The sequence below is a fragment of the Suricata suricatta genome, chromosome 10 (genome assembly GCF_006229205.1).
Source record: "Suricata suricatta isolate VVHF042 chromosome 10, meerkat_22Aug2017_6uvM2_HiC, whole genome shotgun sequence".
NCBI lineage: Eukaryota > Metazoa > Chordata > Mammalia > Carnivora > Herpestidae > Suricata > Suricata suricatta.
The window spans coordinates 24,224,691-24,249,830 of NC_043709.1; the positions used below are offsets into that span (position 1 = coordinate 24,224,691).

Genomic DNA, 25,140 nt, shown 5'->3' on the forward strand with positions numbered 1-25,140 from the left:
TTTATTTGATAATGCAAACTAATTTCCAAAGGGGTTGTGCCAACTTACACAGCTACTAGAAGTATATGAGAGTGCCTGTTTCTTCTTATCCTGACCAACCCCAAATTTTTCTAATTTTCAAAAATCTGGGAGTTAAAAAAAGATATCCCACTGATCTACATAGCCCTGACTAGGAAGGAAGTTGAATAATTTTTCATATATTTTACCAACCATTTAGATATCCCTTATTATGAAACAGTAAAATACCTTTCACTTGTCCTTTTTTCTATAGTCTTTTTTGTTTTTCTTTAAGAAGTTCTTTATTCTGCAACAGTTGTCAAAGTATGGAAAGAACCCAAATGTCCATTGATGAATGGATAAAGAAGATGTGGTGTATATATATATATATATATACATAATGGAGTATTTTTCGGCAATCAAAAAGAATGAAATCTTGCCATTTGCAACTATGTAGATGGAACTAGAGGGTATTATGCTAAGCAAAATTAGTCAATCAGAGAAAGACAAATATCATATGACTTCACTCATATAAGGACTTTAAGACACAGAACAGATGAACATAAGAGAAGGGAAGCAAAAATAATACAAAAACTGGGAGGGGGACAAAACATAAGAGACTCTTAAATATGGAGACCAAACAGGGGGTTACTGGAGGGGTTTTGGGAGGGGAATGGGCTAAATGGGAAAGGGGCATTAAGGAATCTACTCCTGAAATCATTGTTGTACTATATGCTAACTAACTTAGATGTAAGTTAAAAAAATAAAAAGAAGTTCTTTATTCTGGATACTAGTATGTACTTGATTGATGTTAGAGGTTGCAAAAAAATATTCTATTCTGTATCTTTTCGGTCTTTTTATATTATCTTTTGACAATTAAAAAAAAATTTTAGGTCACCCTCCTGATCAGAAGGGAGCCTAAAGGCCCACTCTTGTAGAGAAAGGCCATGATGAAAGGTAAAGCTCTTTCCCAAAAGGGGAAAGAGCAGCACTGGGGCTGGTACCAAGCATGGCACGAAACTGGTCCTGTGCTCAGCAAGTACTGGCAGAGCCTTGAGTGATGAGTGGGGTAGCTCTCTCAGGCAAGGGGGCTGTGCTGCTGATTGTACTTGAATCTGCATTTTCCACTCAGGGCTATCAAGATTCCAGCAATGCACAGGAGCCCTTCAAAACTCATCCCACCCAACGGTAGGCTTTCCCTGTCATAGTAGAAGGGACTGTCTTTATCAACCAAGTCTTCAGCTTCCGAGGCAGGCAGCCCTGCCAGTGTGAAGGGAAGACCCCAGGTTGCTCTCTTCAGGATAGAGCTGCAGGGCAGGGCTGAGAGCCATTCTCCTGAGCCCACCTGAGAGCTGGGTGCAGAGAGCAGGTCTAAAGAGTTTGCTGGTGCTGTCTTGACAGTTTGGGTGTAGTCAATTTTCCCTTTATGTTTAATGCCTTTTGTGACTTGTTTAATAAGTTATTTACTACCATTGAGGTATTTGCCTATGTTATCTCCTAATAGCTTTATAGGTTTAACTTTCATACGTAAGCCATGAACCTACCTGGTATTGATTTTTGTCTATGTTAGGAGGTAGAACTCAATTTCTCTTTATTTTATATAGTTACCCAATTGTTTCAGCACCAATATTCCAGAACAAGAAGAAATTCTTCTGAGTTTTTTTTTCTTTTCTTTTAATGTAGGTGTAGGAAACTTCAACAATTAACTCAATTGCTTTCAGCTCATAGAGAAGGCAACAAGAAGGGGTTCAATTTATTCCAATAGTTGCTATAACTCAAAAGAGCTGATTTCTTCAAATTGTTAGTTGTAATAATATGAGGCTAAACATGGGGAAATGGGTTTCTCTATCTGAAACAGAGATCTAGGGGCGCCTGGGTGGCCCAATTGGTTAAGCGTCCAACTTCAGCTCAGGTCATGATCTTGTGGCCCATGAGTTTGAGCCCTGCATCGGGTTCTGTGTTGATATCTCAGAGCCTGGAGTCTGCTTCAGATTCTCTCTCTGCCCCTCCCCTGTTCATGCTCTGTCTCTCTCTCTCTCAAACATAAAGATTAAAAAAAAATTTTTTAAACAGAGATCTAACTTGCCTAACTTATAGTTTAGAAAATGGGCTTGGGGCGCCTGGGTGGCTCAGTCGGTTAAGCGTCCGGCTTCGGCTCAGGTCAGATCTCATGGTTCGTGGGTTCGAGCCCCGCGTCAGACTCTGTGCTGACAGCTAGCTCAGAGCCTGGAGCCTGTTTCAGATTCTGTGTCTCCCTCTCTCTCTGACCCTCCCCTGCTCCAGCTGTGTCTCTCTGTCTCTCAAAAATAAATAAAAAGCATTAAAAAATTTTTTTAAAAAAGAAAATAGGCTTAACTATATTGAAAATAAAACAGTGGATAAAAAACATTCCTGGCTTATAACATTTAATTAATTCAATTCAACAAACACTTAATAAGCAAAATATTTTATAACCTACTTAAAGATTATGCACATTTAACTCTTTGTTTATTTTCACTATCTTTGTAAATAAATTAAGCTTTGAGATTAGTTTTACCCTCAAGGTTTGGGCAGAATTGAGGGAATATCTCTATATCATAGATTCTATCTTAATGTCATGGCACTTTCCTACCTGAATCTTCTCCACAGCATTATTGCCCAATGGCCAACTAATTTGAAGAACTCAATATTGAATTTGACTGATCCCCGTTTTTTCCATTTACTGAACAAAATTCGACTTGGAGGGTCCATCCAAAAGCAACCTTCCTCCTCTTGACTTTTGTAGTCTTGCCTTCTTCAGACTAAATAACACTAAGATTCTTTCATTCTTCTTGATGTCCTAATTTCATACCTCCCATCACCTTAACTGACCAACAGAAAGTAGAATAAACCATCACCTCCTTTACTTCACATATAATACCTCCATTAATGTATTTTCTTTTTGAGAAGCCACTTTTCACTGCTGCTTTTGTATGCCATCCACAACTAATCATAATAATGACATAAAATTAAATGTCTATTTGTTAACACTACCAAATAGCATTTTGTTCCTATTTTAAGAGTGATTAAGTCTAATATTTCTATATTTCTCTCATTCTTAAAACCTCAATTATGTTGCCCATGTACTTACAGATCATTTCAAATGATTTAAAATTCACGAGCGTGTGCGCGTGCGCGCACACACACACACACACACACACACACACACACATTTCTCAAGACGAAATAAAATCACTTCTAGTACAACATGTATCTACATGAGTTCCGTATTTTACTCTTTAACATGTAGAGACTTTCTGGTCACTTGTTTTCTTCACTATTCTTTTAGTGAAGCAGGGAAAATTCTGTTTCTCTACTTAGTAACATTCTTAGCATGTGAATGGGACAACACCTTTGCCCCTCTCAGAATGATTTTTTTCCAGCATAGCCAGTTATAATTTCGGTCTTAACTTTATTCAATAATAAAAGTTTTTGTTTTTGAAGAATTACAACTGATGCTCCAAAAAACTGAGTTATGCCTAGCAAAATTCCATTATCTCATTTCCCAAGGGGTACTACTGAGCCCTGCCCCACCAGCCAGGATACACAAGAATTCTGTTTTAAAGCAGTTCCACATGAATGCCTATTTGTCCCTTGTGTTCTCCATGGCTGGGAACCACCTTTTTGAAAAACACAATGCCATGCTGAATGTGCATTTTTCATTAAAATGTGACCTGTTTCCAGGCTGGTATCTGTGCTCCACATTCAACTAACCCTTTGGCCAAATTCACACCCACATATTTTGGACATTCTTCTGGCCTAAAACTGCACCCAGAGCATCTGTTCTGTGCAAAGGATTAATGAAAAAAAATGTGTGTACAGGTCAGAAGCCAGTCTAGTGACCGCACATCCCCCTTCAGATGCTTGATCAGCTCACAAAATGTATGCAACAACCATCAGCCATACGGAGTTTATGGCTTAGTTTAAATCTTAAAACTTTTAAACTTATAGATGGGAAGGCCACGAATTACCAAAAAAACCAAAATCTTAGAGAACATTCTCTTTCCGTTTTAGTTCTTGGCCATTTGATAATCTCTGATGGTGTCTAATATTAGACTTTCAAAGAAAAATCTTTTCCTTAGGCTGTTCTATTATAATCAAGAGTCTAAGAAAAGACTGGGTTATTTTTTCTATGATTAGAAAAGAATAAGAAAAATATAAATTTTAAATATCAAAATAAGTGAAGGGGAAAGCATATTATGTTTTCCTTTACCCAGAAGTCTTCATTTTCCTCTTTCCTCTGCATCACCTCTAGAAAGAAAAGCCATAAAGGCAACCAATTTGGAAAGCAGAACTTAAAACATATTTAAGGAGAATGTATTTTTAAAATATAGATGTCTTTAAAAAGAAATAAATAAAAATATAGATGTTGATATGAATATATTTTCTTTTCTTTTTACTTAATGCAGTACTTAAAGTGTGCACTAAAGACTGATATCTAGACATTATTCTCAAATAAAATCCCCCAAATCAAGGGGTGCCTGGGTGGCTCAATCAATTAGATCTCAAGTTCCTTCTTGGTTTTGGCTCAGGTCACAATTTCACAGTTGGTGAGTTCGAGCCCTGTGTCCTAGTCCACACTATAAGTGTGGAGCCCGTTTGGGATTCTCTCTCTCTCTCTCTCTCTCTCTCTCTCTCTCTCTCTCTCTGTCCCTCCCCCACTCACTCTTTCTCTCTCTCAAAATAAATAAATAAACTTTAAAAAAATCTCCCAAGTTATACTATATAAATCCTCAGCTACATCTCCCTTTTGCATATAGAGAGTTAAATGTTCATAAACACGACTAAAAAAGCCTCTTCTGTTTTTGCCTAAGGAGATGAGTTTAGGGACGATATAATCTGTCATAACCAAAGATGTATCATTTCCCTCTATCCTTCTGCTATTTTATATGCCATGGCCATTTGCCACCTAGGCAGGAAGGAGCCAACATCAACAGACATCTGCAATTGAACCCTATGAGTTATTTAGACCAAAACAGTGAAGACCCTCTGTTCTGGCCACCAGATGTTGTAGCCATTTCTCTAAATGTTCTGTTAATGATCTTGACATTAGCTGCCCTTCACAGCATTCTGTACTTGGAAGAGCTACTATGATTGCCTCTGATTCTCTCTTCCACTTTCTCAACCTCCACCTCACCAACCTTAGGGAGGCAAGAATAGAACCTAAAAATTGATCAATAAATGTGGCAGGGGTGACAGTGAAACTATTGTAGAATTCTTGGTTCCTAACCCCCTGCCTTAAGAATAAGCTAATTACTGACACAACTTTGGAAGAAAGCAATTTAAATTATAAACATCCCCACAGCATTGGCCAAAGACATAGTGAAAATAATACTGCAAAAAAGAACTAAAGGAAATAGCAAATGCTAATCCCTGAGATGTGGTTTTTATTTTCTAACCCAGGAGAATTCAGGTGCAGCTTTGGTTTATTATGAATCAAATCCCTTTTAAAAAAAGATAACAAGGGTCTACAAAAAATATATCTTCCAATGTCTGTCTTTTCCTTTGGAACCAGACACTGGCTATTTATATTTCAAATAGTTTTCAACATTCTTTCCATATTTTTAATTTAAATGGAGGGTCTGTGAATCTAGATGCAAAATAGAATTAACAAATCTAAATGGGTTTTTTTTTTTCAGGTAGTTGAGCAGAAAAGATAGCTGTTTGCTAAAACGTATTATCCCAGAGCACCCCCTTATGGCAAAATGCACTAATGTAAATGCTTCAAAGGAAAAAGTAAAAAAGTGTTTCAATCCTTCAATATAAGGAGGTAAATACTACTTTTCCACTCTTAAGATCGTTCCTTCATTTTTCTTTTCATGGTGCCCATTTAATTATGAAAAAAGATTTTTGTTGGTGGTATGAAAGAAGACAATGAAGAACACCATCTAAAAGATTATTTTGAATAGTATGTGAAAACTAAAGTGACTGACATCATGACTGATCAAGGCAGTGGCAAGAAGGGAGGCTTTGCTTTTGTAACATGTGATGACTACAACTCTGTAGACAAGAATGTCATTCAAAAATACCACACTTTAGACCACTGGGTGGCTCAGTTGGTTAAGCATCCAACTCTTGATTTCAGCTCAGGTCATGATCTCATGGTTTGTAAGTTCGAACCCCATATCAGGCTTTGCACTGACAGTGTGGAGCCTGCTTGGGATTCTTTCTCTCTCCCTCTACTCCCTCTATCACTCCCCCGCTCATGCTTGTGCACGCATTTTCTTTCTTTCTCTCTCTCTCTCTCTCTCTCTACTCCCTCTATCACTCCCCCACTCATGCTTGTGCACGCATTTTCTTTCTCTCTCTCTCTCTCTCTTTCTCTCTCTCTCTCTCTCTCCTTCTCTGCTCCTATCCCACTCATGCATGGTCTCTCTCTCAAAATAAATAAATAAACTTAAAAAATATACATACCATACCATGAATGGCCACAGCTGCACAGTAAGGAAAGCCCTATCTAAGCAAGAGGTGGCTAGTGCTTCATCCAGACAAAAAGGTTGAAGTGGTTCTGAAAACTTTGGTGGTTGTGGAGGTAGTTTAGTGGGAACAACAACTTTGGTCATGGAGGAAACTTCAGTGAGCTGATAGCTTTAGTGGTAGTCCAGGTGGTGGTGTATATGATGGCAGTGGAGATGGCTATAATGGATTTGGTAATGATGGAAGCAACTGTGGAGGCAATGGAAACTATAATGATTTGGGTGATTATAATAATCAATCTTCAAATTCTGGACCCATGAAAGGAGGAAATTTTGGACGCAGAAGCTCTGGCCACCATGGTGGTAGAAGCCAATACTTTGCCAAACCACAAAACCAAGGTGGCTGTGGTGGTTCCAGCAGCAGCAGTAGCTATGGCAGTGGCAGAAGGTTTTAATTACTGCCAGGAAACAACACTTAGCAGGAGAGGAAAGCCAGAGAAGTGACAAGGAAGCTATAGGTTACAACAGACTTGTGAACTCAGCCAACCAAGCACAATGGTGGCATGGCCTAGCGGCTACAAAGAAGACATGTTTTAGACAATACTCTCATGTGTATAAGCAGAAAACTCAAGGACTGTATTTGTTTTTTAAAGATTTTTTTAATGTTTTATTTATTTTTGAGAGAGAGAGAGAGACAGCTTGAGCAGGGGAGGGTCAGAGAGGGAGATACAGAATCTGAAGCAGGCTCCAGGCTCTGAGCTAGCAGTCAGCACAGAGACCGATATGGGGCTCAAACGCACGAACTGTGAGATCATGACCTGAGCCAAAGTAAGATGCTTAACCAAGTGAGCCACCCAGGTGCCCCTCAAGGACTGTATTTGTGACTAAGTATAAACAGATTATTTTAGTTTCTACTCTGTAGAAAATATAAAGTATTCCAACAAAGGCTTTTAGTGTAGATGTTTTTGTACCCATGCTGTTGATTGTTAAACGTAATAGCCTGATCATGTGTCTTTAAAAAACACGAAACATAAAATGTGGAACCCTTCCTCCCTCACTTTGTCTAAAGGTCTATTATGACTTCATATCATTCTTACTGTTTATTATTTCAAAGATACAGCTTTTTTTCTTTCTAAAATCAATACAATGGGTTTGTCCTGACTCATTGTTCATAATCTGACTCTCAGTCCTTCCTTCTCTAGAGAAATGTTAGTTCCAGCGAACTCAAGGTCTCTTGCAGCTGCTTTTACCAGGGATGAACCTTGCTTCATCCAGAAGTACCTCCCTCACCTGTTTCAGCCTTGGCATTGAAGCTTACTATGCATCCAACTGAATGCATGAATAGTAGCTGAATAGTTGATCTTAACTTCAATGGTCTGTCCCTCCACCAGTATCTTGTTCCAGAATTTCTTGGAAACTACCAGAAAAGTCCACTAGAGGTCACTTTACTGCCACATGCAATGGATAGGGAATTTCAGAGTCTCATTTCCCCTAAAAAGTTTATGAAATAAAGTGTTGATGTTAAACTTCTAAGGAAATATGATAACAACTTGGGAATTATCATTTTCTTTCCATGCCACAGTACAGAGTGCTCCCAGAATTTCAAACACAGGAGGCTAAAAGTGCTTATGGAAATTATAAAAAAATTGAGAGGAAATCAGTTTATTGCTTCCTAAAAGCCACATTCACCACTTATTCCTTCATACTAGACCAGAACCCATATGACTCCAGAAAGACCCTAGAGAAAGCAGGGTTCCTAATTTGGAGACGGCACATTCTTGGTTTTTAGGTCTGTGAAACTCTAAAATTGTGTTTTTCTTAGGACAGAATGATCCTCAAAGAAGTTTAAGAGATGAGAGACCCAGAAACATGGGAAGAGCTGTGTTTTTTTCACCAAAGAAAATCGAAAGAGAAATTTGGGCTCAGAAACCCCCTCCAACACTAAAAGATTTTCTCAGCCAACCAGAGACAGATCAAGGAATTGATATTTGAGCCTCTGTTCATTAGAAAGGACCTGAATTGCAGCAACTGAAAGGCTAGCAAAACCTCAGCATTCCCCAACAAACTAAAAGGTACAGAATAAATGATAATTATAGCTAAGGCAGAAAGCAGCCTAAAAACAAAGGGAAGATAACAGGAGAATGGCTCCCCAGGACTCGAAACCCGAGGCACTAGGGACAAATGGGATCTTTGACTTTAAAAAGGGGGTGGAAACCCTCAATGTGATGCAGATTTGTTTGAAGTGGAGTGACCAGCTACTTAGATAGGGGAGTCCCCACAGATCAGCTCACCCCTCCCCCACAGCCCTATGTGAGCTCATAATACCTAGCCTTCTGAAAGCAGTTGCCACATAGGGATTTAAACTGATCAAAATGGAAAAAGCTTTGGAGGAGTGGAGCTAGTCTGCCATCAGTATAAAGTCTGAGAATTCAGAAAGTTCTGAAGTGTGAACAGGTGAGCCTTAAAGAAAAGAGAATTCAGAGAACTGTGATTTATTTCTGTCCCATTAGGGATGGAAGATTTGTGCTTTGATATATACTTAAACCATCTCTGGGGAATTTGGAGGTTAGGATATTTTGGAAAATAAAGGCCTTTGTTTTTGACAGTTACACATGACCTTTCCCATCTATCAATTAAATTTGACCAATAACTTATTAGCAAAAATCCTGTTCATTTGAAGATGGTACTAGGTATTCTTGTACCAAAATACTCTCCCCAGTCCTCTGGGGAAATGACTATATTCACTTGTTTCAGCACCGGGTTTCATCAGAATCAGTCAGGCTTATAGAAAGTTTTATACTATGCCTTAAAAGCAACCAAACTGGAATCAACCCTGGAATCATCTCAAAATAGAAGCATGGTGCAATTTTGAAGCAGTCTGCCATCCATATAGTTCTAAGGATCAAACAGGCACCCCTGTCTACAAGCACTTAGGAAAAAATGAGTCAAATTTATATTTTCAAGCCAATAACATCCAGTAGACTACACAAGCAAGTAGAAACAAAACCAAGATATGCAAGACTGATTCCAATTCCAAAACAAGTTCTGTGACCTTCTCAGGTCTCTTTTCTTGTTACCACAGATATTCCATTTGATCTGATATTCAGCATATTACAGTGTAAAGTACAAGGATTCAAAGTCCAGCCATTAATCCCTTAGAAACTCCAAGATCTAAATGCCAATGTAGCTATTTTCTAGTTGGGTGATTTTGAAATTACTTAACTTCAGTTTCCTTATCTGTAAAATGGAAATAATAAGATCTACCTTGTAAGGATTAGTGAAGGAGGTGTGTGTGCACTTGAGTTATCTTAGCCTTGTCTCAGATGAAAGGGTAAGCCAAAATACAATGTACTATACAGAAAGAACTTTGAGAAATAGAAGTATTGTATAAAGAACACTAATTGATAAATCCATAATGATATACAGCATATTGAGGGTTCACTTCTGCCATCACACATAATAAAAATATACTAACATTTGTTTCCATTCTATTGAAATTGTTCTTTCTGGGGCACCTGGGTAGCTCAGTCGGTTAAGTGGCTGACTCTGGCTCAGGTCACGATCTCATGGTTTGTGAGTTCGAGCCTGTATTGGGTTTTGTGCTAACAGCTCAGAGCCTGGAGCCTGCTTTGGATTCTGTGTCTCCCTCTCTCTCTGACCCTTCCCCACTCATGCTTTGTTTCCCTCTGTCTCAATAATAAATAAAACATTAAAAAAATTTTTTTTAATTATTCTTTCAATCATTTGTAGGACAAATAAAAAACTACCAGAAGATTTGTTTCTACTCAACTCAGGAAAAGTTACCAACAGTAGTACTAAAACAGAAGGGCTGCCTCTGGAAACTGTGAGTCCTTTGTTAGTAGAATCGTACCACAGGGGAAGATGATGGGAGAGAAATGAGGAAGGCACTCAAGGATGTCCAGATCTTCACTCCAGGGCTGGACTTTATTAGGTCTCTTCCAAAGCTGAAAACTTTTTTAACTTTGATTTTTTTTTACTTCTTCTTTAATTGTTATTTATTTTTGAGAGAGACAGAGAGAGTGAGTGTGAGAGTGAGATCATGACCTGAGCCAAAGTCAGACGCTTAATCAACTGAGCCACCCAGGCACCCCTTGATTTTTTACTTTTGATTTAAGATATATTTTAAAAGTCAAATTCTTTTTTTCATGATTGTTGATTTCAAATTATTTGCATCTTACTTAAGATTCTTTTTTTTATTTTAAATCTAAGTTAGTTAACACATAGTGGAATAATGATTTCAGTAATAGAATTTAGTGATTCACTGCCTATGTATAATACCCAGTGCTCATCCCAACAAGTGTCCTGCTTAACGCCCCTTGCCCATTTAGCCCATTCCCCCAATCTAACACTGCACTAGCAACCCTCAGTTTGTTCTCTGTATTTAAGAAAGAGTCTCTTATGGTTGGTCTCCCTCTCTGTTTTTACATTATTTTGCTTCCCTTCCCTTCTGTCCATCTCTTTTGTATGAGTGAAATCATATATTTGTGTTCCTCTGACTTATAACACTTAGCATAATATACTCTAGTTCCATCCACATTGTTGCAAATGGCAAGATTTCATTATTTTTGATCACCAAGAAATAACCATTGTATATACATAACACATCTTCTTTATCCATTCATCAGTTGATGGACATTTGGGCTCTTTCCATACTTTGGCTATTGTCAATAGTGCTACTTGTAAACATTAGGGTGCATGTGACCCTTCGAATCAGCACTCCTGTATCCTTTGCATACCTAGTAGTGCAACTTCTGGGCCGTAGGATAGTTCTAGTTTTAATTTTTTTAGGAACCTCCATACTGTTTTCCAGAGTGGCTGTACCAGTTTGCATTCCCACCAGCAGTGCAAAAGGGTTCCACTTTTTCCTATCCTATCCCATCCTCTCCAACATCTGTTATTGCCTGAGTTGTTAATTTTAGCCATTCTGACAGGTGTGAGGTGGTATCTCATTGTGGTTTTGATTTGTATTTCCCTGATGATGAGTGACATTGAGCACTTTTTTATGTGTCTGTTAGCCATCTGCATGTCTTCTTTGGAAAAGTGTCTATTCATGTCTTGCCCATTTCTTCACTGGATTATTTGTTTTTTGGGTGATGAGTTTGATAAGTTCTTTATAGATTTTAGATACTAACCTTTTATCTGATATGTGACTTGCAAATATCTTCTCCCATTCCATTAGTTGCCTTTTAGTTTTGCTGATTGTGTCCTTTGCTATGCAGAAGCTTTTAATCTTGATGAGGTCTCAATAGTTAATTTTAATTTTGCCTTGCCTCTGGAGACATGTCAAGTAAGAAGTTGGTGTGGCTGATGTCAAAGAGGTGGTTGCCTGTATTCTCCTCTAGGATTTTGATTGCTTCCTGTCTTACATTTAAGTCTGTCATCCAGTTTAAGTTTATTTTTGTGCATGGTGTAAGAAAGTAGCCCAGTTACATTTGTCTGCATGTTGCTGTCCAGTTTTCCCAACACCATTTGCTGAAAAGACTATATTTTTTCCATTGGATATTCTTTCCTGCTTTGTCATATGTTTGTGGGTCCATATCCAAGTTCTCTATTCTGTTCCATTGATCTATGTGTCTGTTTTTGTGCCATTACCATACTGTTTTGATGATTACAGCTTTGAAATACAGCTTGAAGTTTGGAATTGTGATGCCCCCAGCTTTGGTATTCTTTTTCAGGATTGCCTTGGCTATTCTGATCTTTTGTGATTTCATACAAATTTTAAGATTGTTTGTTCTAGTTCTGTGAAGAATGCTGGTGTTATTTTGATAGGGATTGAATTGAATATGTAGATTGCTTTGGGTAGTATTGACATTTTAGCAATATTCTTCCAACCCATGAGCGTGGAATGTTTTTCTATTTTTGTGTGTGTGTCTTCTTCAATTTCTTTCATAAGCTTTCGATAGTTTTTAGTGTATAGATTTTCTACCTCATTGATTAGGTTTATTCCTAAGTACCTAATGGTTTTTGGTATGAAAAGTTTTTCCTAGAGAATTACAGAAGAACATTCCATACCAAAACTATACTCATGGGGCACCTGGTTGGCTCAGTTGGTAGAGCATGTGACTCTTGATTTCCAGGTAGTGTGTTAAAACCTCACTTTGGGCACAGAGCTTACTTAAAAACAAAAACAAAAATTATATTCCTGATCAACATTACTACTGTTGATCAACTTTCCGATAAGCATCTTTCCTACACTGGTTGCACTAACTGGAGAAAAAATGTTCACATTTTCTGCTTCTTTGAAATTATAGTAAAACCTTGGTTTGTGAGCATAGTTTCATTCTAGAAACATGCTTGTAATCCAAAGCACTCATATATCAAAGTGAATTTCAAGAACCATTGGCTCATTGTGATCATGTGACATTCACCATCACACACTGCTCGTATTGCAAGACATCACTCATTTATCAAGTTAAAATTTTTTAAAAATATTTGCTCATCTTATGGAACATTCACAGAACAAGTGACTACGATCCAAAGTTTAACTGTATTCCTAAAAACAGTCAGTCACAGGAGCTAGACCTAGCTGTAAGACATAGTGGCTTAAAAAACAAAAGCTACAGGAGGGCCTGGCTGGCTCAGGCAACAAAGCCTGTGACTCTTAATCTCAGGCTAGAGCCCCACATTGAATGTTGAGAACACTAAAAAAAATAATAAACTTTAAAAAATAAGTGAAATTAAATGTTTCTAAAAAGCAAAAGCTACACTAATGACATAAAAAAAGAATTTTGTAGCATGATTCTGATTGTTCAGAAATGAAACAAATTTTTATATATATATTTGAATTCAGTTCTTTAGTTTTCTTCCTAATGAAATACTCACCTGTTTTTCTAAGAATTCTAAGAAAAACAAAAATATTATCAGAGCATCTGAAGGCTTTTAATGTTAAAATAAGCTAGAAGGCACCAAATAAATATTATATGTGGCATACCTAAAAGCAGACCCAACTAGAGAGCTGCCAATTGTCTCAGTGTGTGTCTAGACCAAAGCACTGTACATAGTCAAAGTAAGTATTCATAGGAATCTCTGGAGTCTTCCTGGATTCAAATCCTGACGTTGCTACCTGTTAGCTACATGACCTACAATAAGTTACTTGATCTCCATATCTCAGTGTCTTCATTTCTAAATGGGAATAACAGTATATTCTTCCTGGGCTTAGTGTGAGGATTAAATGACAAAATACTTATAAAGCTCCTTGCATAGTCCCTGGGCATATAAGTGAGTGCTTATTAAATAATAGATACCATTAACACAATAGCTTCCACTGGAAAGGTGATGGATATTAAATATAGACTTGTTGAACATTTTTAAATAAATTTTTTAATAAAAATAATATATGCTTATTGTAGAATGTGGAAATTACTACAAAGAATTTAAAAAGGATATTAATCACCCATAATCTTACCAATTAAAGAAAAGACTACTACATTTGGTGTATTTCTTCCAAATATTTTTTCTTGTATATTTTTCCATTGTTGAGGTTCATATGTTCATGGTCATGTAGATTAAGGACTAGGGTTTAGAGCTGCACCTTCTTCAGTGCCATAGGTGAGCTCCCACCACAGATACCTTAAAAAAGTATATTTTCCTCTTTTTCATTATCTGTTTTCTACAGGAATTTACTATCTACATAGTAAAGACATAGCCCTGTGGTCCCTGGCTACTTTTTTTTTTTTTAAGATTTTATTTGTAAGTAATCTCTACATCCAACATCGGGCTCGAACAACCCCAAGATCAAGAGCTACATGCTCTAGCTCTACCAGCTGAGCCAGCCAGGTGCCCCTCCTTGGCTTCTTAATGTGAACTTTCTTACTTTCAAATGTACATCTCTTTCCTAAGCACCTCAGGAGGTACCCACTTCTGATGTGACCCAAACTTCTCTTCTCCCTTTCTCACCAGTGCCAGACTGGCTCCGAAGAATTCCTCCCCTGGACTGTGCGAAGAGAGATGTTTAGAAATGGAGTTTCCTCCCACATGATTTCCTTTAACATTTTTTAACTATAAAAATTACATAAAGTGGGGCCTCTGAGTGACTCAGTCAGTTAAGCATCTGATTCTTGATTTTGGCTCAGGATATGATCTCATGGTTCATGAGTTCAAGCCCCATGTCAGGGTTCTCTTTCTCTCTCTCTCTCTCTGCTTCTCCGCTGCTCACATGCATTCACTCCCTCTCTCTCTCAAAATAAATAAATAAACATTTTTGAAAATAACATAAAGCTTCATAGATATAATTACCCATTTGTCCCTATATTAGATGTACAGCAAACAGCAGCATCTGGCTGGCTCAATCAGAAGACCATGCAACTCTTGTTCTTGAGGTTGTGAGTTCAAGCCCCATGTTTGGTGTAGTGATTACTAAAAAAAAAAAAAAAAAATTGAATAAACTTAATAAATAAAATTTAAGAACAAACAAATGAATAAAGATGTATGACCAATATAACTTTAAACTGGATCATCAAGAAATTGGTCTCTACTCTATAATAAGGCAGAGTGGTTGTCAGAGTTAGAAATCATCATCTGCTACCATCTAATCTAGTACCTTTTTCTTTTCAAGACTTTATTTTTGGGATGCCTGGGTAGCTTCATCAGTTATCCAACTCTTGATTTTGGTTCATGTCATGATCTCATGGCCATGAGACTGAGCCTCACACCTGGCTCCACACTGGACCTGGAGGCCACTTAAGATTTTTCTCTCTACCTGTCCCTTTGCTGCTCTGTCCCTATATATATATATATGGCTCAGTCAGTTAAGCATCTGACTTCAGCTCAGGTCATGATCTCATGGTTCATGGGTTCAAGCCCTGCGTCAGGCTCTATGCTGACATCTAGCTCAGAGCCTCGAGCCTGTCTTCAGATTCTGTATCTCCCTCTCTCTCCCCTGCTTGTGCTATCTCTCTCTGTCTCTCAAAAAAAAAAAAAAAGTCAGACACTTAACCAACTGAACCACCCAGGTGCCCCTCTAACACAATCTTTTAGTTTTGTGCTAGAATATTAGACTTTTAGAGAGATAAAGACTTATGAAATATAACTTTATCTGGGAAAGAAAGAATATAGTTTCTGGGGGAAGAAAACATGAAGTGAAAAACATGGAAAAGATGCCTATCCAATCAGCCAAATTAACTAAATCAATCCTAGAGGCAGCTGATCACAGACAGTACAAGCACAGCTTCATCAAAAAAAAAAAAAAAAAAAAAATGTTGGCCTGGAATTCCCATGTGCACTTATTTTTAGCAAACTCCTACTGATTCTTTGAGAGTCCTTGTAAATGTCAACTCCTTGTCAAGTCTTCTGCTCCCCATCCTTGTTCTCCCCCACCCCACATTCTCTCCACTGTATTGCCATAGCACTTTGTAAATGCCTCTACTGTGATACTACATTAAATTTACTATCCATACTCCAAGTCCGTGAAGAAAGGGGTTACCATATCTTATGTTTATGCTCCCAGTGTACCAAGTAGTGCCTGGAACATGTCGATGGAATGAAGGAATGATGAACGATTCAGTGAATGAGTGAAATGGAAAAGCAAAAAACAGAACCAAAAGGAATAAAAAGAACAATGAGGGGGCACCTGGCTGGCTCAGTCCAAAGAGCATGTGACTCTTAATCTCAGGGTTCTGAGTTCAAGCCCCATGTTGGATGTAGAGATTACTTAAGTAAATAAACAAACAAAAAATACTTTTTTAAAAAAGCAGTGAGTTTTCAATAACTAAGAAGCTCCTTTATTTAATCATACCCCTTCATTTTACAGATGAAGAAATAAAATTGTGGGGCACCTGGGTGGCTCAGTCGATTAAGCATCTGACTTCAACCCAGGTCATGATCTCATAGTTTATGAGTTCAAGTCTCACGTTGGGTTCTGTGCCGACAGCTCAGAGCCTGGAGCCTGCTTTGGATTCTGTGTCTCCCTCTCTCTCTTCCTCTCCCCTGTTCATACTCTGTCCCTGTCTCTCTCTCTCAAAAAATAATAAAACACTAAAAAATTATTTTTAAAAAACTTGTATTAGTTAAATGACTTGTCTAAACTAGTTACTAACAGGGGCACCTGGCTGGCTCAACTGGTAGAGCGTATGACTAGATCTTGGGGTCATGAGTTTGAGTTCATGTTGGGCATGGAGCCTACTTAAAAAAAAACATGGGGTGCCTGGGTGGCTCAATCGGGTAAGCATCCAACTTTGGCTCAGGTCATGATCTCACTCTCTGTGAGTTTGAGCTCTACATCAGTCTCTGTGCTGACAGTTCAGAGCCTGGAGCCTGCTTCAGATTTTGTATCTCCCGCTCTCTCTGCCCCTCTCCCCCTTGCTCTCTCTCTCTCTCAAAAATAAATAAACATTAAAAAATTTTAAAACAGCAACAAAAATTAGTTACTTTCAGAGCAGGACTATAACACAACGGGTCTCTTAGCCTCAACTTTTTGTTTCCCTGATCTTTTCTCATTATTATAATACAGATCACACAGTATTGCTGGTCTTCCCCAGCACACTGAGCTCCTTCAAGGAGGTAACAATGTCTTGTTGATCTCCAATCTATCCCTTGATTACAAATGCTGAAGGTAATGAATATAGCCCATCAAGCCATAGAACTAACCTCAAAATCAGATACATGGGCTTGCAGTCCCCTTTAACACCATTTTTCTATACTAACTTCCACACTGTCAGAGATATCTGGATGAATTTTAGTGAAACAACCCTGAGCTTTAAAAACAAACACACCTGAGTTACATGTCAGTTCTGAAATTTACTGTGATACCAGGCACACTATTTAACATTTCAGAGCTCAGTTACTTCATCTGTAACCCAGATCAGAAAGGCCAAGAGGGCAGGTAATAATCCCTATCCTGCAAACTAGAATATTATAGGTGTTCAATTAAATGGTTGTTATGTTATTGTTGTTATTGTTAATTAATAAATTAGCAAATTCCTTCATTAAAACATGGAGCATTTTTTCAATTCCTCTCTGTGTATCACCCTTCCTTTAAACTATTTTCAGGCAGATTTTTCCAGAAATTTTCCAAGTGATAACCTTTCTTTCCTGATTTCACAAAATACTGAGTGGCTCATATACAGCTTTTAACATTGGATTATAAATTCTATCTTGTGCTATTCTCTGTTTTTTTTATTATGTGCATATCTCATTTTTCTCATCAAACTGTAAGGTTTTTGACTATGTAATAAGGTGTAATATGTAATATGTAATAGAGTAGCATAGATAGAACAGAAGCAGAGAAATGAGTATAGAGGCTAATTATAATAGAATTGACAGGGGATGATAAGAATGAGAGCTGGAGCAATGGTACTGAAAAGACAAATTGGTCTCAGAGACACTTAAATGATAGAACTGGCAAGATTTGGCCCCTGATTCAATGTGATTGATAATGCTGGGTTGGGGAATAAAGATAGTTCTAAGGTATCTAAAATAAATGGTTGACTAGATGATGATTCTATTATCTAAAATAAAGAGTAAGATATAAAGAAGAGATTGAAGACCAGAGGTGGGAGAAGGAAGGACAAAAGGTATTAAAGACATGTTAAATCTTTTGCAAGTAGGTACAAGTGGGCAATAAAAAGAGAAAGAAAAAGACCTAAAATACTGAAAACCCTTGGTTGGGGATATTTCCTCAGGAAACAAAGCAGCTTCTGAACCTAAGCTGTACAAGATATAAAGAGACTGAGGGGGGGCAGGGCAGGCACAGAGCAGTTGTTCAGTGAGGCGCCGCAGAGCAGAAATAGGCCCAGATGGTAAAAGTTACAAGTAAAGAAATTTTTATTTGCCCTAAGGGAGAATTCTCTAAAAACATGGTTACTGAGCCACAAAGTCTTGGAGAAAACAGTTGTGCTTTGGGATCCAAGGAAGTATGTATCCCACTGTATGACTCTGGACCGGACACATCACCCCCCAGCTTCAGCTGTCCTATCCACACATTTCAGACCAAAGCCATTATCCTTATTATTCAGATTCTAGTGTTTATTAGGACACTTCCTGTATCACTGAGTATAACAGAAGAAACAGATTCGTGGCCATCTATGCATTTCACATAAAATGCTGATGGAGTAAATAAGGATACAGCTCAGATCAGGAGGATGAGTAAAGCTTTAATTATGAACCAGGTGATTCCTGTACCCATTCTGACAATGAATAGCTGAGAAAGCAAATATATTTCTGTTTGTTCTTTAAGACTGTCTTATCTATTATTCTGTCCATTCTCCAAGGTCATGAGTTTACCTATTTATGAGTGAATAAATTTTGGTAGAAGAGCTTCTATAAAATATAATAGAATGACATCTCAATTGATTTGGACACCTTGAAATGTAGGTCAAATTAGCTTGGCAAGGAAGCAGTCTAACAGGAGATAAAATATAGGTAAAATTCTCTAAACCAATTTTTCTCATTATATCTATACAAATTCTTCTTGGAGATGCTAACATTACCTTCTGTTTAATTTAGACAGGCTCAAGGGCATTTTTTTCAAAAGTAGACAAGTTGAGGAATGGGAGGTGTTTTAAAAACTATCTCTCAAAAGAAATTATTTCATGGTATCTATAAAGTACCCTGGAGAGAACAATGGTATCTATAAGGTATGCACACTATAAAGAACAATGGCGGGGGGGTCATAGGAAGACTTTTTATTCTTTAAAAAAAATTTAAAAAAAATTTTTTTAACATTTATTTATTTTTGAGAGACAGAAAGAGACAGATCATGAGCAGGGAAGGGGCAGCGAGAGAGGGACACACAGAATCAGAAGCAGGCTCCAGGCTCTGAGCTGTCAGCACAGAGCCTGATGTGGGGCTTGAACCCACAAACTGTGATGTGAGATAATGACCTGAGCCAAAGTCAGATGCCCAACCGACTGAGCCACCCAGGCTCCCCACCCCAATTTTTTTTAACATTTATTCACTTTTGAGAGAGCATGAGTGGGGGAGAAGCAGAGAAAGAGAAGGAGACACAGAATCTGAAGTAGGCTCCAGGCTCTGAGCCCAACGTGGGGCTCAAACTCACAAGCCATGAGATCATGACCTGAGCCAAAGTCAGACACTTAACAGACTGGGCCACCCAGGAGCCCCAGGAAGACTTGTTTTCTAATCGCAGGTCTGATCAATGCTGTGTGGCTTCAGACAAGTCACTTAATACCTTAATAATTTCCTCAACTATATAATGATAAACATGAAGAAATAGAATATATGTGAAAATTCTTTGAGGTGTAAATTGTCTGCAGTGAAAGGTTTTATAACTAATGCACAATTCCTCCTTTCCTCAATCTATTTATATAGAAATAAGATCCTTAATATATCTTTGAAGTAATGCATAATTTTCTCTTCCCACCATCAGATTTGTTAATCAAATGATTGAAAGTATTTTGCTAGATAGGTAAAAGATTTAGTGACAAAACCTGCTAAAAGAAGAAAGCCAAAAGCCTCTGAAGAAAGGTAAAGGTATATTAAACGAAAAAATCAAAGACTATATATACATTTAGTGTGTTTGTAAGACAAATACTCTATTATTTTTTAGATCTGTGAGTAAAAAACCAAAAGTAGTAGTGTAATATACTCAAGGGGTTTAATATTGCATTAATCAAAGCTGACAACCGTGAAAACCATTTATTTTTGTATGTGAACCACTAATTTCAGATGAAATCTAAGACACTCAAGTGCCAACTGTTAACACTGACGTCAGCCAACAAAAACCTTAAGGAAATCCTTTGTAGCTAGATTATACTGTCTTCATTTACTTGAGAAAATAAAATGTGTAATGTAACTAATGTATCTAAATCCTACTGTATCACTGCAGAGTCTTCAATTAAATCTACTTTGTCAAAATTTGAGCAAATTATACTACATAGCTTAATTTAAAATCTATGTTGTCATTCATCAAATTCTGATAACTATATTTTTCAGTTTAGTGTATGTGGCTAGAGCATTGCCGAGACTGAACAAATCCTATGTTGCATTCCCATTCCTACCGGAGCCAGTTGACTTGAAAAGAAGAAAACTATCAGTAACCCAGCACAGCTTGCTATCTATCCACTTGCTCTGATTTTGGTGAAAACTGAGTTCAAAGGACACTTGATAAAATTGTGGATGAATAGCCTGAGCAAAAAAAACTACCTGAAATCCCATCTTCACAAATGAAGTACAGTACTCTCTCAAACTATAAATAAACCAAAGAAAATAAATAAGCTCTCCTTCTCTAAATACAGGAAGAGAGCATGTTGTGATCCAGCGAAGGCTGCTCTCTCAGACATTGCTAAATCTAACACCTCCCAGAGCAGATCCTGCTCTGATGTCTGAATTTAAACAAGCTCGTTAAATCCTGAGCATGTTTCCTCCTCACCTGTAAAATGAGGGTAATACTGATCGCCTTAGGACAATTGTGAGAATTATGGTAAGCAGTGACCATAAGATAACTATTTAGTGAAAGCAGCAATAACAGCAGCAGCAGCAGCAGCAGCCATGGTTTTCTGTCCTGATGCACAGGGTACCATGTACAGGTCTAAGAATAAAATCTAAGAGTGTATTTTAAGAAGGAAAAGGTGATCAGCTTTAGCATATTTTTGGTGAAGGAAGATTAAGGGCTTTTGAATTTGACCAGGAAGAAACTGCTGGGGAGCTTGTTTTAAAAGAATATTTTCAGGGGCACCTGGGTAGCTCAGCCAGTTAAGCATTAGACTTCTGCTCAGGTCTTGATGTCACAGTTCTGAGTTCAAGCCCTGCACTGGGCTCTTGACTGTCAGCACAGAGCCCACTTTAGATCCTCTGTCACCCACTTTCTCTGCCCTCCCATAGTTGTGTTCTCTCTCTCAAAAATAGACATTTAAAAATAAATAAAAGATTATTTTCAAAGCAGAAAGGTGAGAAGCCTGATTGTAGGTGGCTAATTAAGAGAAAATGAAGATGGCAGGTATAAACCAGGCATTTTCAATATTTTGTATCCACCAATAACTATCACAGTCATGATATATTTAAAAAAATTTTTTTTAATGTTTATTCACTCTTTTGAGTCAGAGAGACAGAGACAGACAGAGAGGGAGATACAGAATCTGAAGCAGGCTCCAGGCTCTGAGCTGTCAGTACAGAAAGCAACATGGGGCTCGAACTTACCAACCAAGAGATCATGACCTGAGCTGAAGTCAGATGTTTAAGTGACTGAGCCACGCAGGTGCCCCGATGATTTTTTTTTTTAAATCAGAGAAAGACTTATATTTCTAGGGTTTTTTTAAAGTATTGTTCTCATTTACAGAAAGTTTTAGGATTAAGGAAAATAACTACTAACACTATCATTTTGCCACTATTCTAACTTACAGAATGTTCTATTAGTGGTTGGCAATACAGAAAACTATTGAGGTTATTTGGTAAAGAGTACATTGATGATGAATTTAAAACTAATAAGTAAAGTAAGCAGGGGGAGGCAAACCAGAGCTCCAAGTAGATAGGAGACTGAGGAGAAATGAATTTTTAGTGATTGTGATGAAATGTGGTCTCATGGCAACTGTTTCTCAGGGGTTTCATAACTAGTTAGCATGCCAGAGTCACATTCGTTATTGGAATTAGCCAGACAAATCACTCTACCAACTAAGAACGGCCATGCATCACCATCCATGGAATCAAGAAAGAGCTACCAATCTGTCAATCCTGTCTATGTCCCAGGTGGGTAAAGTTTCCCGTGTTGAGTCAAACTAAGCCACAGGCTCTACTCCTGGTTGTGACCTTTCATCAATTCCTTTAAGTTTCAGCTTTGCAACTGTACTCCTCCCCCTCCCCCTCTCCCACCCCAAACCAGAATCCAAAGGCTTTGGTGTCCTGAAGGTGGCCAGGCGAATCACCAGTCAGCATCATTTATGTTTGGAACTATGGCAACTGTCTCTACGCCATTGAGACCTACTGATACAAGCCTCTCACTGATGATTTAAGGGAGAAGACAAATTAAGGGGTTAAGGCAGGATCCTATCTATACATTGAGCAATTTTTTTCAAGATGTGGAAAACTGAATGTTTAAAAGCAGAGGTTTAGGAGTCTGTGAAAAGGAAGAGAACAAAGAAATAGAAGAAAAAGCAGAAAAGCTTAGCAACAAAGTACCTCACATATTAGGATAGGATACAATTCAATAATAATAATAGCACCTAACATTTATTGGGAAGTATCATCATTTAAAAATTTTCTTATATCTCTGTAATGCATAGTAGCAGCTAATAGGAATACCACAATTCTGATTTTTACTGGTGTCAATTAAAAATTTGTAAATTATATAGAAAGATCATTCACCCACTTTTGAACTTAAGTTTTACTTTGAATTCATGTTAGTACTTCATAGGTTACAAAAGCATTCACAAAATCCTCAAAACAATGTTAATCTGCTAAGTTTTGTAATTCTCATTTTCAGAGAGAATCTCAAGCAGGCTCTGTGCCCAGTGCAGAGTACAAAGTGGGGCTCAATCCCCCAATCAGAAGATCATGACCTGGGTGGAAATCAAGAGTTGGAGGCTTAACCAACTGAGCCACCCAGGCTTTTTTTTGTTTCTCTTAAGCCCACAGTTGATTATGAAGAAAGAATTCTTTTTTTTTTTAATTAAAAAAATTATTAAGTCTATTTTACTTTGAAAGACAGAGACAGGGAGTGAGTGGGGGAGGGGCAGAGAGAGAGGGAGACACAGAATCTGAATCAGGCTTCAGGCTCTGAGCTGTCAGCACAGAGCCCGACACGAGGCTCGAACCCACGGACTGTGAGGCCATGACCTGAGCCAAAGTCAGATGTTTAACCAACTGAGACACCCAGGCACCCCAAAGAATTCTTACATTTTCAGTGGATATTTAAGTGTTGGACTTCCAAACTAGCATTCATCTTAAGATAATATGGTGTGTTTTTTAATGCTTATTTATTTATTTTGAGAGAGAGAATGGGCACAAGCAGGGGAGGAACAGAGAGACAGGGAGGGAGAAAGAGAATCCCAAGCAGGATCTGTACTGTCAGTGCAGATCTTGATGTGGAGTTTCAACTCATGAACCATGAGATCATGACCTGAGCTGAAATCAAAAGTTGGACACTTAACCAACTGAGCCACCTAGGTTCCCCTTATGATAAAACATTTTATGTTCATTCAGATTTCCTCTATTTCCCCAAAGACCCAGTGAGTTCCCTGCTGTTCCACTCCTGATCAGGCCTCTCTGAGGCAACACAATAACTATGCATGTTTCTTATTTTCCCTGTCATCCCTCAAATTAAAAAACCTATTTTCCATTATCTTCACAGCACTGTTAATTTATCTAATTCACTAATTTGCACTAAGATATTAAAACTGTTAGGACTTGGGGTGCCTGGCAGGCTCAATCAGGGAACATGCGACTATTGGTCTTGGGATCATGGGTTCAGAGCCCGTGTTGGGTGTGGTGCTTTCCTGGGGAAAAAAACCCCAACAAACTGATAGGAGCTTAACAAATTATCCCTCCCTCCCCCAGATTTGCATTTTAACCTAAAACCTTAAATTGTCTTAATAATATGGGCATTTCTCCCTCATAATGGAGCCAAGGTAATTTGGTTTTTCCTGGCATCCCATCACAGCAGTACAACAAAGGCAGACTTTACAGGACTTTTTGTACGAATAACCCTAATCTTCATTACATGTATTAAACAAAAAGGGAGAAAATTATTCATAATGAGACTAGTCAAAATTATAATTCTCTTGCCCAGTTTAATTTTGTGATTGATTAATGATGATATTAAAACTAGATTTTGTCTTAATCCAATAAAATGATACAAGCATAAGCAAATAAGTTAAATGTTTAAGTCATTCTTTAATACTATCATGGATTTTTATGAAAACAAGAAGTAATTTTATAAAATGTTCAATGGTGGATTCATATGAATTTACTTCTGTGATCAATCCTGAGGTATTTTAGAATTTTCATGAAAATAGATGAAAGAAAACCTCATTGTTACTAAAAAGACCTTCTTATGTCACCTTTTGTTTTCTGATTGACTTATCTTTATTCTTCTAAAGATCAGGAACCATATATTTAGTTTAAAAATTAAGAAACCTTTATGAAGCCTCTGTTCGGCTTAGTTTTGTAAATACTAGTTTTTTAAAAAAATTTTTTAATGTTTTATTTATATTTGATACAGAAGAGACAGAGCATGAGAGAGGGAGGGTCAGAGAGAGAGGAAGACACAGAATCTGAAACAGGCTCCAGGCTCTGAGCTAGCTGTCAGCACACAGCCTGATGCGGGGCTTGAACCCACGAACGTGAGATCTGACCCGAGCCGAAGTCGGAGGCTTAACCGACTGAGCCACCCAGGCGCCCCTGTAAATACTAGTTTTTAAAAAAATTTTTTAATGTTTATTTATTTTTGAGACAGAGAGAAAAAGAATGCAAACAAGGGAGGGGCAGAGAGAGAGGGAGACACAGAATCCGAAGAAGGCTCCAGGCTCTGAGCTAGCTGTCAGCACAGAGCCCAGCACAGGGCTCGAACCCAAGAAATCATGACCTGAGCCGAAGTTGGACACTTAACTGCCTGAACCACGCAGGCACCCAATTGTAAATACTAGTTTAAGGACCAAAGATAAAATGAAATAAAGGCTAGCTGCCTTACATACAACCTCCTTTCCCTTTAAGAATTTCCTGTGGAAATGCAGTTTTCTTGAACTTCATCTCTGGTTAGCTAAGCAAGGAGAAGCTTACACACAGTAACAGATGGCTGAAC

At 37.9% G+C, this 25,140-nt stretch overlaps 1 protein-coding gene and 1 pseudogene across 1 annotated transcript in view; one reads left to right on the top strand and one right to left on the bottom strand.

The window, feature by feature from the left end:
* Positions 1-1,029: 1,029 nt before the first annotated feature.
* Positions 1,030-6,578, bottom strand: LOC115305100 (annotated as a pseudogene).
* Positions 6,579-8,795: 2,217 nt separating this feature from the next.
* USP44 (ubiquitin specific peptidase 44) overlaps positions 8,796-25,140 on the top strand; it is a 49,307-nt gene continuing 32,962 nt past the window's right edge. Inside the window, exons 1-2 of the mRNA XM_029953467.1 lie at positions 8,796-8,885; positions 10,182-10,275. The gene's annotated coding sequence lies outside the window, so the exon portion shown is untranslated. The remainder of the gene's footprint in view (positions 8,886-10,181; positions 10,276-25,140) is intronic.